Source organism: Nomascus leucogenys, chromosome 3, assembly GCF_006542625.1.
Source record: "Nomascus leucogenys isolate Asia chromosome 3, Asia_NLE_v1, whole genome shotgun sequence".
Classification (NCBI taxonomy): Eukaryota; Metazoa; Chordata; class Mammalia; order Primates; family Hylobatidae; genus Nomascus; species Nomascus leucogenys.
Genome location: NC_044383.1, coordinates 12,138,539 through 12,150,907, shown reverse-complemented (window position 1 = coordinate 12,150,907; position 12,369 = coordinate 12,138,539). Strand labels below are relative to the sequence as shown.

General features: G+C 43.0%; 1 protein-coding gene across 1 annotated transcript in view; it reads left to right on the top strand.

Moving 5' to 3' along the window:
* LOC115832529 (putative uncharacterized protein encoded by LINC00269) overlaps positions 1–12,369 on the top strand; it is an 87,847-nt gene that overhangs the window by 16,894 nt on the left and 58,584 nt on the right. The gene's annotated exons all lie outside the window — the stretch shown is intronic.

Below are 12,369 nucleotides of genomic sequence, written 5' to 3'. Positions count from 1 at the left end.
GGGGCAGTTTCATGGTCAGGCAGTGGTCATGTAGGTGTCTCAGGAATGTCCTGGCAGCCTTCAAAAAATGGGTCTGGGACGTTGGGAGGAGCGGACTTTGATCTCAGAAGCAGACAGCACAGCACCTTCAGGAAGCCATATATTCCTTTTTTCTCATCCTTTTGTAAATGTCATGTAAACAGAAAAATATAAATAAAATTTTAAATTTAAAATTTTTTTTTAAGTTCCAGGATACATGTGCAGAACGCACAGGTTACATAAACATGTGCCGTGGTGGTTTGCTGCACCTATCAACCCATCACTTACATATTAAGCCCTGCACCCATCAGCTATTTATCCTGATGCCCTACCTCCCCCCGCACCCTCAACAGGCCCTGATATATTAAAAATTAAAATACAAAAAAAAAAAGAGGAACTTTTTTTTCCCTTTTTAAGGTCATTTTTTTCTTCCTTCTCCCTTGACTGTCAATTTTATCTGTTTTGCATGTGGTAAAATGTCATTACTTCAGATTCTGCTTACTAAGAACCAGGATAATTCAGACAGAAACGGGACTGAAATTAACATGAGCCTCCTTCATTGGAAAGGGAACATGCAAAGCCAAGACAGGAATCGCTTCTAGGTTCATAATTCACACCACTGCCGGGGCGTCCATTGATTTCATTGGTGGGGCTTTACAGATTGTGGTGATCCGTGTTGCAGACCACCCAATATGAAAATAAACTCAACCACTAATTCTTTCAGCACACAGCCAAACTGAATGAAACCAAGAGTAACAGCGGGCAGACCACCCTCCATTGCAAGAGGCAGTGTGTGTGTTGGATATGTGTGTTGGGCGTGTGTGTCGAGTCTCAGAGCTGCTGGTCTGCTGCCTCGCCAGACCCAGGAGGGCTGTGGACCCAGGCACTCCCCAGAGGCAGCCGAAGCACCTGGCCCAGTGTGAGCCTTCATCCTCTTACTTGTTAAGAGCATCCTTCCATCCTAAGAGGTGACAATCCAATTATTCAATGCCTGTTTGGAAGATCATTCAACACTCATTCAATAAACATATTCTGAGTACCCAAGAAGTACAACATGAGAACCAAGAAGAAAAAAACAAAGAAGAGAAATAGGAGGAAGAGAAGGAGGCAGCGGCGGCAGCAGCAGAGAAAAGATAAACTTCCTGCTCTAAGAAGTCCCCAGCCCTAGGGAACAACAGAAACCCCAAACTAACAAGAAGCCTGCAGGCACTAGAACCTGAGGTGCAAATGGGTCTCAAAGACACACACAAGCAAGAAAGGGATGTGTGGCACTTTCTCAGAGAAAGTGCCCTTCTAAAGAGATAGGAAGAACGGGCCAGGTGCGGTGGCTGACGCCTGTAATCCCAGCACTTTGGGAAGCCTGAGGCGGGTGGATTACTTGAGGTCAGGCATTCGAGACCAGCCTGGCCAACATGATAAAACCCCATGTCTACTGAAAATACAAAAATTAGCTGAGCGTGGTTGTGCATGTCTGTAATCCCAGCTACTCAGGAGGCTGAGGCAGGAGAATCGCTTGAACCCAGAGGCAGAGGTTGCAGTGAGATCTCACCACTGCATTCCAGCCTGGGCAACAGACTGAGACTCTGTCTCAAAAAAAAAAAAAAAAAAAAAGATAAAAAGAAATTCATTTAATGCAGGAGTTGGAAGAAAACATTCTCAATAGAGTAAACAGAATAAGCACTCTTCCTAGTACACAGTAGGTGCTCAACACACTCGTGTGCCGTAAATATCAAAAGGCGCATTCTTCTCTTATCACCAAAAGAAGCCCCCAGTATTCTAATCCTTGGAAATCCAGAACATTGATTGAAAAGGATAAGTCAATATTTAAAAGAATTCATTTACACTTTATCCAAAAAGCTTTTGAAAGTGGTATATACAGGGAGAAGAAACCTAATTTAGACTCCACTTTCTCATTGTTTCATTAAATACTTTTTTAAAGCTGAATATATCTGTGAAAGCCTGTCTTCAGACTCCAGAAAACATTTCACAACTGTTATATCTGACAAACTTAGATAAGGCCCCCAGGATAAAACATGATTATCTTTAGATTTCCAACAAAAGTTTCCTTCAGATAAACTTGATTAGGAGAATTGGTAGATGGAATTTTGTTTTTAAAAGGGTATCAGGCCGGGCGTGGTGGCTCATTCCTGTAATCTCAGCACTTTGGGAGGCAGAGGCGGGCGGATCACTTGAGGTTAGGAGCTCAAGACCAGCCTGGCCAACATGGTGAAACCCTGTCTCTAAAAATACAAAAATTAGCCAGGCATGGTGGTGGATGCCTGTTAATTCCAGCTACTCAGGAGGCTGAGGCAAGAGAATCGCTTGAACCTGCGAGGCAGAGGTTGCAGTGAGCCGAGATCGCACCACTGCACTCCAGCCTGAGCGACAGTGCGAGACTCCATCTCAAAAATAAAAAAAATCAAAAGGTATCGGAGGATAGCCATCCTATCAGGAATAATGTTAGAACATTCCAGGGAGAAATCAAAGAACAAAGTCGCTCTTTGCTTCACTCTAAAGGGAATAAAGTTTGTTTCGTCTAGCTGATTTCATTTAAAAATATTAGTAACTCACTGGACCACAAATGTATTGATCCTAAAGGTCAGCACCTGTCCCTAGTTCATGCTATCCCAACTGGGCTCTCTATGAAGGTAAAGTATATCATATGAGTCAGTCACTTCCTAAGACCAAAATTACACCTGCATTCAGTAAACATAGGTCTCCTTGAAAACCCTCACTGGAAATCCTAAGAGGGTTGGGAAATACAGGAAACTCTAACTGGTACTCAGGATTTTATTTTGGGGGGGTGCAAATAAAGACTGAGAGAAAGAGATGAAAATGAAATACCCATTGCGTGGAGGAGTATACTTAACACATGAGAGGGTTGTGCAACTATAATGCCCCACAATTCGCCCTTCATGCAGAAGCATAACCATTTCTTTGCCCAAAATTTGAAATGAACCCAAACAAAAAAATTTGAGATTCCGAAAGTATCACTTCACTCTTTCGATATTATTCTTGAGTTCTGCATGTCGCCCTGTTTCCCTGTTCCGGCCAACCCCTGCCAAAATACACAGGGAGGCCTGTTCTCACGCTGCTGCCCAGACCAGGAGCAGGAAGCTCCAGAAAGCCTTCTTGTGAAATCAAAGCTCCATTTGCATACCCAAGAGTTTAGATAAAAGCCATGTGATGTGCTCAAGTGTGAGGCGCTCCCAGGAGCCCAGTTTCGCAGAATGGAGATTTATCTGAGGTTGTCAGTGCCATCTCCAGAGGCCTTCTTCAGGCACAGCCTTGAATTCTCTCCTCCCTTCTCTTCTGATGGCATCAAGAGGGCTTTAAGAAGGTCCTCACCACCACGTTGATTCCCTAGAACCTAACAACCCAAGTTCTTGATTTACATAATTTCTTACCTGTACACTGCTTTCATTTAAAAGGGGATTGGCCAGGCACAGTGGCTCATGACTGTAATCCCAGCACTTTGGGAGGCCGAGGCAGGTGGATCACTTGAGGTCAGGAGTTCGAGACCATCCTGGCCAACATGGTGGAACCTCAACTCTACTAAAAACACAAAAATTAGCCAGGTACAGTGACATGCACCTGTAATCCCAGCTACTCAGGAGGCTGAGTCAGGAGAATCACTTGAACCTGGGAGGCAGAGGTTGCAGTGAGCTGAGATTGCACCACTGCACTCCAGCATGGTGATAGAGTGAGATTCCATCTCAAAAAAATTTTGAAAAGGCAGGGGGGATTGAGGGTGACCAACAGCAACAGGCTGATAATGAAATCATGAATGTTTTTGAGCACTGAACCTTCACCAAACACTGTACCAGGTGCCCAATTAAGTCCTCACATCACTCTGTGAGGCTGGTAGAATTATTAGTACCATTTTACAGATGAGGAAACTGAAGCTGAAAGAGCTTATGTGTAATTTGCCAAAGAAATGTAGTTTGTTAGTAGAGGAGCCAGGATTCAGAACCATTTATCCAGAGATTTCCCACTTACCTCCATGCTGGAGTAGTGACAAGGTTTCATTCAAAAAAGTCATGCCGAGGTCTGTTCAGTTCACGTCCTGAGCACTGTTTACCATTAAAGACAACAGAAACTGATACCCAAGAAGTTCTAGGAGGAACACATTTTTTTAAGTTTCATCATGTTCATTACACAGCACTGTACCATCAGGAAAGATTCGACAATCATAGAACAGTTTTCCAACAAGAATTACAATTTTGAAGGCTTCCTGGTTGACCCCTAGAAGGCTAGATCACTGAGAGCCCCCTTACCCCAAGACCTTCACAGCGATCACTTCACAATGCACTGGGCATGTCCATGTGACTTCACACATCAGCCAATGAGGTCTGGCCTCTGTCACCAAACAAGGACTTTTACTTTAACCATCATCATGCCAGCAGAGGTATCTGAATGTGATTATCCAGAACACAAACACACACAAAGGATTTCTGTTTTTTTTTGAACCTGAGATGTGAGGCCCGAGTGTCTCAGCCACCATGCTTTTTGCTATGATCAAGGGTGCAATGTCTTGTTGTCATTTTGAGAACTGTGTTGCAGAGCCAAGGAAACCTGGCTCTACGTCCCAGCCAGAAGCATGAATTTCTTCCCAGAGGAACCCTAAAATGGGTACAGAGTATCAGGAGACAAAAAACGTATCGGGAGCAAATAGGATGTAGGGTGGGAAAAGATTTGGAAGAGGTACAACCTCTCTCTTCCCTTCCCAAACAGTTCCCACCATGGACCAGACAGCATAAGATGGAATGGGGTTGATATGGGGAGAGAAAGGACCATAACTCTAGAACAATTAAACAGAAAGGAGGTTTTTCTAGTTTATCTGACATTTTCAGGCGTCTGACTTTTTCAGCATTTGTTTTTGCTGGTGTTCATGTTGTGGGGGGACTGATATGGATTTGGCTGTAATCCCCACCCATATCTCATCTTGAATTGTAGCTCCCGTAATTACCATGTGTTGTGAGAGAAACCCAGTGGGAGATAGTTGAATCACCGGGGCAGTTTCGCTCATACTGTTCTCCTGGTAATGAATAAGTCTCACAAGATCCGATGACTTTATAAGGGAAAATCCGTTTCACTGATTCTCAACTCTATTGCCTGCTGCCCTGTAAGATGTGTCTTTCGCCTTCCACCATGATTGTGAGGCCTCCCCAGCCACGTGGAACTGTGAGTCCATTAAACCTCTTTTTCTTTATAAATTACCCAGTCTCAGATATGTCTTTATCAGCAGTGTGAAAACAGACTAATACAGGGGCTTATTGAGGGCTCTTTGTTACAGAAGTTTGTAATACTTGTCAGCCTTTAAACATATGGAGAGTTCTAGAACTCCTAGCAGGAGTGAGGGTGTATCTTCCTGTCCCTATAGCTTTCTTGAAGCTCCCTCTGCAAATTAAAAAAAAAAAGCTTCTAACGTCCTTAACAACAGATCTTTACCTGGTGCTTGAAGCACCACGCACATTCACACAAGGTGACTTCCGCCATCAGAGGCTGCTGCGGGGAGGCCTCTCATCCCTTACTAAGTCGAACACGGTCTCCCTGTAGCTTCCACCCACTTGTTCTGGTTTTGTCCGTTGGCACTGCAGTAAATAAAGAAGTCTAGCCCCTCTGCCAGAGTGATGGTTCTCGGTCCCTGTCTTTCATGATGAAGTCTGCCCAGCTGGGTTTAGAAGACATCTGTGGTTCAAATCAAATGCAAGGGACAGTTTTACAAATAAACTATGGAGGAAGGAAAACCACTCACTTATCTACCACAAGTCATTCACTCTCTTCTCCTGTAGAAATAAAAATGCCAAAACACTTGATAAAGTTCCTTGTCTTCTCTTATTTCTAACTTCTTCTATAGCCCATCCCTGTATTCCCTAGAAGGTTAGAATGTGAGCGCTGAAAGGAGAGATCATAGGGCTTATTTTACAGGGAGAGGAGACTGAGCCCCAGACACCAAATGTCCTGCCTGTGTACCTAGGATGACTGATTTCCTGAACCAAAAGCAGGGACACACTGTCTGGCAAGCATGGATGAGGCTGGGGAGGCAGTGGAGAATATTTGACACTGGAACTCTTCCAAATAAATTGGGATGTGGACTAATGCTGCAGGAATAAGACAATAAACTATGCCTTCCTTACATACCTCAAAGGATTGAGATAAGAAGAACAAGAGATAATAAATATAACTTAATGTGAGATAAAGTACAAAGCAAGAAACATTTCCTATACCCGACTCCCCAGTTGCTTTTCTCACTCTGTCCTTGCCCCTGGGACACCCTCCACCCCTCCATCCATTTTCGCATGTTCAGATTGTAGGATTTAGGTCAGATAACAGAGCAGGAGTTTTAGAGTCAATCTGACCTGGACTCAAATCTTATCTCTGAATTTTGTAGTTCTATGACCTACAGCAAATTCCCCCTCTGAGATTTGGTTCCCTCATTTATAAAATGATAATAATTACTATTAAGAATTGAGGCTGGGCACAGTGGCTCACACCTGTAATCTCAGCATTTTAGGGGGCTGAAGCGGGAAGATCACATGAGGTCAGGAGTTTGAAACCAGCTTGGCCAACATGGTGAAACCCCATCTCTACTAAAAATACAAAAAAATTAGCTGGGCCTGGTGGTGGGCATCTGTAATCCCATCTACTCGGGAGGCTGAGGCAGGAGAATTGCTTGAACCCTGGAAGCAGAGGTTGCAGTGAGCCAAGATTGCACCACTGTATTCCAGCCTGGGAGACAGAACAACAAGACTCCATCTCAAAAACAAACAAACAAACAAAAAAAAGAAAGAAAGAAAAAAGAATTGAACTAGAAAATCCAAAATTTAGAATACATTGCAATTCCCTTCAATGGATTAAGTTCTTAGTTAGCTAACAGTACGTACACAAATCACTCCAGAATGTTGATGGTTGCTTTTATTTTCTCAGCTATGTATTTGTAATTTTGGCTCAGGCCCTGCTTTTAGACGTTCTCCCTCCTGGACAGGTAGCATTAGCTGAGTCAGTATAGTAAGGATATCGGGAAGACAGGAGTGAAATAAAAGAGAAAAATGCATGAGTGAGGAAATGAATGAAGAAAATAACACCTCTGAACCCCCAGTACCCAGCACATAGTAGTAAAGTTTTATATTAATGTAATTTTTTTAAATGACAATTACATGTATAATGAAAAAGGAAAGCATAGGGCTGGGGGCGACGGATCCAGAGAAAAAGGGCAATTTGGCTGAGTCCTGAAGGCTAAATGAGCCACAACCAGTAGGGTGGTTGAAAAGGATAGGGGCGGGGATGGGTCCTGGAAGCTTCTTCCTAGAGGAGTAAGGGTGGAAAATGAACAAATACATAGGGCAGGCTTCATGAATGTGTGGTCTATGCAGTCATACAGGGTTCTATGCTCAGAAGGTACCATGCTTGGCTTCATTTTCTGCTGTCGCCATCTTGAAATGCTTAATATCTTTTGAACAAGAGGCCCTTCATTTCTATTTTATACTGGGCCCTGCAAATTACATAGATGGTTCTGAATATACGATGATGCTTTTTCCCCTTATGCCTGAAAAACATATTAATTCAAATGTCTGAGATACTTATACAGCCTCATCACCCCCTACATTGGGTAAGTTGATTGAAGCAATGCTTAAAAATGAAAAAATAACTATGAAGTGAGGAGGGCCTGAGGACATGGAGAGAGAAAGCAGTTTGAATCTGATTTTCCTGGACATGCCCCTCTGTGCAGGAAAACAGTTTGTACCAGGTGACAACCGGACTATTATAAGCTGGAGTTAAGCAAAAATCCCTATCATAGAATATAAGCTTAGGGTTTGGTGACATTCCAAGAGACATTAAAAGGAAGGTCATTCAAGTGGCCAGGATCCAAGGGGTTAACTTTTTTCCATGCAGAACAGTAGGGTCTCAAAGAGTTTTACATTGAACAAAATATATATACACAATATGACAGCAGGGGGCTGGCCTTCAAGCCTCTATGTAAACATCACGACTGACTTCGGAGTTCTGGAACTCTTACTCCTGAAAACCTTCTATTTTCAAATGGCATCCCAACCCCCCACCAAGAAGTTACATTTTTTCCCTTCTTTAAACAACCAGCAAGAGTAATGGCATGATGAACAAATTTCATTTCTTCTGTTCAGCTTTTTCCATCCCGAACACGGCCTCCCTGAGGCCAGATGGCACCAAAGCAATTGCTAGTAAGTCAATACATCTGGCGACATTCCTGAAATGACAAATCTGATGGAGCAACGTCCAGCTCCTACACAAAGCCTCTTTTCAGAGCATTTTCACTGGTACTTGTCTGCTATAAGCAGAACCTAATGTGTGAAAACAAAATAAAATCCAACTCTTTCACCGCCCCATGCTGCAGTTTCATTTTTGCTGCTTTTATTCACGTGACTCTCCTTCCCACTTCTGCACCTCAACCTGAAACTAATGAGCATTCTCTGACAATGAGAGCCTGCACCACAGCCTCTAAATGCTGACTGTGTTGGAACTGCTAAGAGCTCAGCAGACAAAAACAACTCTGTTGCTCTTTGCATTATACGCTTTAAGTTCATTTAGGGAATTACCTGCAGAAAAGAATCAGTGAGAAAGGCGAGCTTGGGAAGGAATTGGAACCTGCCCCACATGCAAATCTTTCACCAGTGGAGGTTGAGTTGGGCTTCATGAGTGACCTCTGACTCCCAGAAGGACTACAGTATGTTAGAGATCTACTGGCATGATCACAAAAACCGATGAGCTATGGCGACACACACACACACACACACACACACACACACACACGGTATGCTGGAATTTAGGGCTTTGTAAAATCTTCAAGTCACTACCTAAAAATCATCCAGGTGAGTCTGCCCCATTCAATCAGTGGTCTATTTTCAGCACCATCCTTCAGTGAAGTCTCAACCTGGTATAAGATGTTGTTACGTGGTCTACTTTAGCCAACATTTTTTTCATAATTCCATTCAACTGAAATGTATTGAGTGCCAATAAGGTGTAAGACTTCAGATATAGTAAAAAGAAAAATAGACATGGTTTCTATTCTCAGAAGCTTACTCCTATATGGTAAATTACTTAAATTTACTATAGTAAGAGACAGAAAATAAACAAGAAAACAGAGGAATACACTAGATTATTCTAGTAAGAATAAGCATGATAAAGGAAATAAATAAGAAGACCCAGAAAGAAAGAAAGAAAGAAAGAAAGAAAGAAAGAAAGAAAGAAAGGCAGACAGACAGACAATACTAGTAAGGTAGGTGGCTTTAGATAGCAAGCAAGAGCAGGGAAGGTCTTTGGCATGAGCCTAAAGGATAAGGAGGAGACCATCAGCCGTGCAAAGATCTGAGCAAAGGGCCTTCCAGGCCGAGCTGTTTGCCTTGAGCAGAAACACTAAGAAGGGAATGAGCTTGGCTCAAAGAACAGAGGGATGTAATGAACCAGGAGAGACAGCTGGAAGAAAAGTCAAAGAGGAAGCTAAAGGCTTTGTTGGCTGTGGAAAGGACTACAGAAATTACTCTTAAGTCAGTGGTTCTCACTGGGGAGCAATTTTGCCCCCCAGGAGTCATTTGGCAATGTCTGGAGACATTTTCTTTTATAATAATTGGGGGGTGTTGGTGCCACTGATATCTAGTTGGGTAGAGACCAGGGATGCTGCTAAACATCCTACGACATGCAGAACAGACCCCCATCCCAGCAAAGAATTCTCTGGCTGAAAATGTCAAATAGTGCTGACGCTTTACGAGTACTGGAAAAACAATGAAGAGATTCAATTGCAGAAATGGCATGATGTGGCAAAAATACTGGAAAGCAAAATATGATGTGAAACTCATCACTTATCACCCTGAAACATGAACTTGCCAGCAAAAACACTTGTTCTCCTTCTGGAAGAAATCCTATAAACATCTTAGGGCCACAGTTCCATCCCCGAAATATCCCTGAGTATAGGCACCACCGAAGCCCAAACTTGTTGCAGCCATAGACCACTTGGCTTCACTTTACTTCTTGGCCCATTGGCCATCTTCCGCTGGCAAAGGTGGCTTTGCTTCCCAATTGTAAGTGACAGTTGAGCTTCCCATGGGTTGCCTAAGACTGTTGAAAACATGAGCTGCAGGAAACCCTTTCAGGTTTGCACACAGTCTTGATGATGGGCTCAGATGCCCCAGCAGTAACTCACTAGCAGGAAGTTTGGTCCCCAGGGTGGAAAGGGGAGTTAAAAGTTCTGGCTATAGGCCAGGCACAGTGGCTCACACCTGTAATCCCAGCACTTTGGGAGGCCGAGGCAGGCGGATCACGAGGTCAGGAGATGAAGACCATCCTGGCTAACATGGTGAAACCCCGTCTCTACTAAAAATACAAAAAAAAAAATAGCTGGACGTGGTGGCATACACCTGTAATCCCAGCTACTCGGGTGGCTGAGGCTGGAGAATCGCTTGAACCTGGGAGTCAGAGGTTGCAGTGAGCCAAGACCGCACCACTGCACTCCAGCCTGGGCGACAGAGCAAGACTCTGTCTCAAAAAAAAAAAAAAAAGTTCTGGTTATAGCCAGCCCATTGGTTCCACTAAGTGAAAGAAGGTAAGAGTCACCCTGAAATGTAGTCAACACCAGCAATGCTCTATTTCCTTCCTTCAAGAACGTACAGGTTTAGAATCATTCAACATCACCAGAACCTATTAATCAATGAAGGTGAAGATAATAAATGGCATTTCCTATTATACTATATGAGTTTCCTTCTATGGCTATTAATTTCCCACAAGACCCTTTCAAGCTAACTCTACTCTGCTCTACCTTTCTTATTTCTTATTTCCTCTATATCATAAAATATAGAAAACATGCCTCCCATGTACTTGTTAATACATTGCTATGAAGCTGTTGCTTAATCATTTTATGTCAAATAGTCTATTACCCACAAATAGATTATAAATTGCTGAAAAGGAGAAACAATATCTGGCCATCTTTGAAATGTCTTCCACCTAGCTGGGCTCTGTATACTATTCCCCTTCCTCCAGCTTTGCTGTAAAAGATTAAACTCTTTGCAATAGTCTGGATTTGTTTTATTAATACGAAGCACTTCTCTCTTTGAAGTCAAACACTGGAAGAATTTAATAAAGTATGTGGGGTATTTAGCATTTTAGAAAGAAATGAAAAACACATTCAAAAACTCATACTAATTTGGAGATTTTTATTATAGGCCTAGCAAAATTAAAGCTATGGTATAAAACTAGGGGCATACATTACATTTGGCAGTAAGTTCAGATGTTATTTGAAATTCAAAAATGTGAGATTTGTAATGTTTCTGTTCAAATTTTGCTAAATGCTTGTCTCACCAACTCATTTCACAAAAATATTTAAGGTTGTTTTTGGCTTTTGGTTTTTGACATAGGGTCTCGCTCCGTCACCCACGCTGGAGTGCAGTGGTGCGATCACGGTTCACTGCAGCCTTTACCTCCCAGGCTCAGGCAATTCTCCTGCCTCAGCCTCCCAAGCAGCTGGAACTACAGGCGTTACAGGTATGCACTACTTAAACCTGGCTAATTTTTTTATTTTTATTTTTTAGAGACAGGGTCTCACTATATTGCCCAGGTTGTAAGGTTGTTTTTGAATGCCACCACGCTCTTGGTCTAAAGGAAGAAACATGGCAAAACCATTTTAAAGGACAACTTGTCAACACCTAATAAAGTTGAAGATGTTCTCCCTTGCGCATCCCACACTCCAAGTATCCCGCTTCTATAGACAGTTTCACACACATGCACCACCACGTGCAGTGTACGAAGCTGCTCATCACAGCTCTGAGCAAAGGAAAACAAAACCAAGCTGTGCCTCAAACACTGGAAGAATTTAACAAAGCATGTGGGGGTATTTAGCATCTTAGCAATAAATAAGAAAACATTCAAAAGTCATACCAATTGGATTTTGGATTATGGGGCTTAGAAGGTATGTGGGTAAATACGGACTATATTTTAGTCATATCATAGAATTCCATTTAGCAAGTAAAATGAATGAACTAGACTTATATATAGCAACATCATTCATGTAAAGTTTAAAAACACATGAATACTTATTGCTTGTGGATACATAGACACGTACAGTTAGAAACATACACAAGAGGCCGGGCGCGGTGGCTCACGCTTGTAATCCCAGCACTTTGGGAGGCCAAGGTGGGCGGATCACGAGGTCAGGAGCTCGAGACCACGCTGAAACCCCGTCTCTACTAAAAATACAAAAAATTGGCCGGGCGAGGTGGCAGGTGCCTGTAGTCCCAGCTACTCGGGAGGCTGAGGCAGGAGAATGGCGTGAACCTGGGAGGCGGAGCTTGCAGTGAGCCGAGATTGCGCCACTGCACTCCAGCC